Here is a 2,418-nt window from a genome sequence, read left to right as displayed (position 1 = left end):
ACATAACATTAATTGCATAGGAACTCACTAACTTTGACTGTTTTGGGAACCCACAGACACAGTCCACAAAAACTGCCATAACTTTCTACCCTCTTGTTCAATTTTCAAGCACAAATACTTGTTGGAAAGATCTCAAAGAGACCTACAACTTTGTAGTTTACCACTTTCCATAATTCTTCCATTTAGGAGCTCAAAAATCAGGTTCAAAACGGGCCAGCAACATTAATGAGGGATTGCACCTTGGAACTCCACCAAAACCACCTAGGCATGACATGGCTGCCATGTTGGCACTGTATCATTATCTCCGGGTGAGAAAGAACTCGCCCAGGAGTTCTCATCAAGCTCTCCATGATAAGTTGTCAAGTCTTTATCATTGAAGTTGGGTGAGTATTGATATTTGGAGAGAGCTCAACCTTGAATGCATTATCCCCAATTTTCTTAAGCACTTGAAAAGGGGCATCCACACGATCTTGAAATTTGTTAAACTTCCTTGGTTCAAGAAAACTCGCCCTCGAACCTTGAAGTATCGAAGAATGATCATCAATTGAAACTTCCCAAGATCTAACTCCGCTTCATAATCTCCATGAAGAAGTGATGATTTGTCTAGATTTTGAACATGTTTGAATATATAAATATCAACTGTGAGCTTCAATGTAGGATCAAATAAAAATGGATCGATGTAATTGGATGAAAAAATCGATGTAATATTTTTCCATTCACCCATAACTTCAATATCCATCGGTTCACCTAATATGCAATCGGATCCAATTTCTTTGCTGATGAATTCATTGAATTGCCGTTGAAGATCCTCGTACTCCTCGTTAGTTTCAACAACAAGTAGAGAATTGAATTTACCATTATCATTGGTATCTTGATCAAATTCGTTCTTGGAAATAAAAAGTTACTCTCATATCCTTTCTTGAACCATGCAATCCGATACGGCTTTGGATGTTGTTCGGTTTTGAGCTTGCGCTTGTTCACCATTTTATGAGATACGATGTTCTCACAACTCCCACCATCGATCACAATGGAGCAAACCTTGTCATGAGATTCTCATCGAGTCTTGAAAATATCGAAACGAAGCCAATCATTATCGGATTCAACCTTTGGTGTAGCAAGTGTTCTTTGGATCACCAAACTTTCTCTTTCTTCGTGTTCGATTTCTTCATTTTGTATGCCATCTTCCTCATCATATATGGGCTGATTTGAATCATCAACAAAATTATCATCATTTTCTTCATCACCGAAGGCCACTACTTGCCGCTTTGGACAATCTTTGAAACGATGGCCAACTTGATCACACTTGAAACAAGCATTTGAATTGTTGGGACGATTGGGCTGATTTCTAACTTGGTGTGTATGGGCTGATTTTGTAGAATTTTTGTTGAAATATTCGGACCTTGACTTTGTTCCTCTACCATGTGAAGATTCACCTTTAGAATAAGGATAGAGACTACGAACATCCACATACTTTTTAGCACCACGATGAGAAAGCTTAGCCTCCACCTTCAAGGCTAGTTGATAAGCATCATTGACGCTCAATGATCGGTGCATTTCCACCTCATCACGAATGGAAAACTTCAAACCATCAACATACCTTGCCACAAGTTGATCTTCACCCTTTTGAATATCTTTACGAGCCATGAGTTTGTAGAATTCTTCGGTGTAGTCCAACACACTCTTGGATTCTTGGCGTAGGTTGTTGAATTGAGAAAAGATAATTTGGGAAAAATCCAACGGAAGAAATTTCTCCTTAAGCCTTGACTTCATTTTCTCCCAAGAAGAGATCTTACGCTTTCCTTTGCGGATTCTCATCTCTTGAACCTTATCCCACCATGTTGAAGCGTAGCCACGAAGCCTTGTAGCCACAAGCTTCACACGTTGGCTTTCGGGTGTCTCCTTGTAATCAAAGAACTTCTCAATGGCACTAAGCCATTCAAGAAAATCTTCGGGTTGTAGACGACCATGGAACTCCGGCAAGTCAATCTTGACGGTGTCGGAATCACGATAGAATCTTCCCAATCTACCTTCTTCACGAGTATTGGCGAAAGGATTCACATCGGATTCATCACTAGAACCTCGAAGGCTTGATCTACCACGCTCACTACGAGCCTCTTGGCGTTCAAGTCGCATGGTAAGTTGTTCAACTTGTCTTCGAAGTGCTTGAAGTTCATCATCTCTCAAATCTTCCATCATTTGGTTACCACGCCTTCCTCTACCTCTTCGTGCCGCCATGAAAATCAAATCGAAGCTAGCCCAAGAGAGTAGCGTTGGCTCTGATACCAGATAATGCGGGTGCTTAAGAAGGAAGAAGAAGAAAAATAGAAATCAAGAACACAACAAGAGAAGAAGAAGAAAATGGGAGCAATGCTCAACCCAATTGATATTCCATCAATTACATAAGTTTCTCAACATCCA

Source organism: Tasmannia lanceolata, unplaced genomic scaffold (assembly GCF_043159265.1).
Source record: "Tasmannia lanceolata isolate RefF3 unplaced genomic scaffold, GAP_Taslan_0.1 ptg000026l, whole genome shotgun sequence".
Taxonomy (NCBI): Eukaryota; Viridiplantae; Streptophyta; class Magnoliopsida; order Canellales; family Winteraceae; genus Tasmannia; species Tasmannia lanceolata.
The sequence above is the reverse complement of the archived record's forward strand: the minus strand, read 5'-3'. Positions refer to the sequence as shown.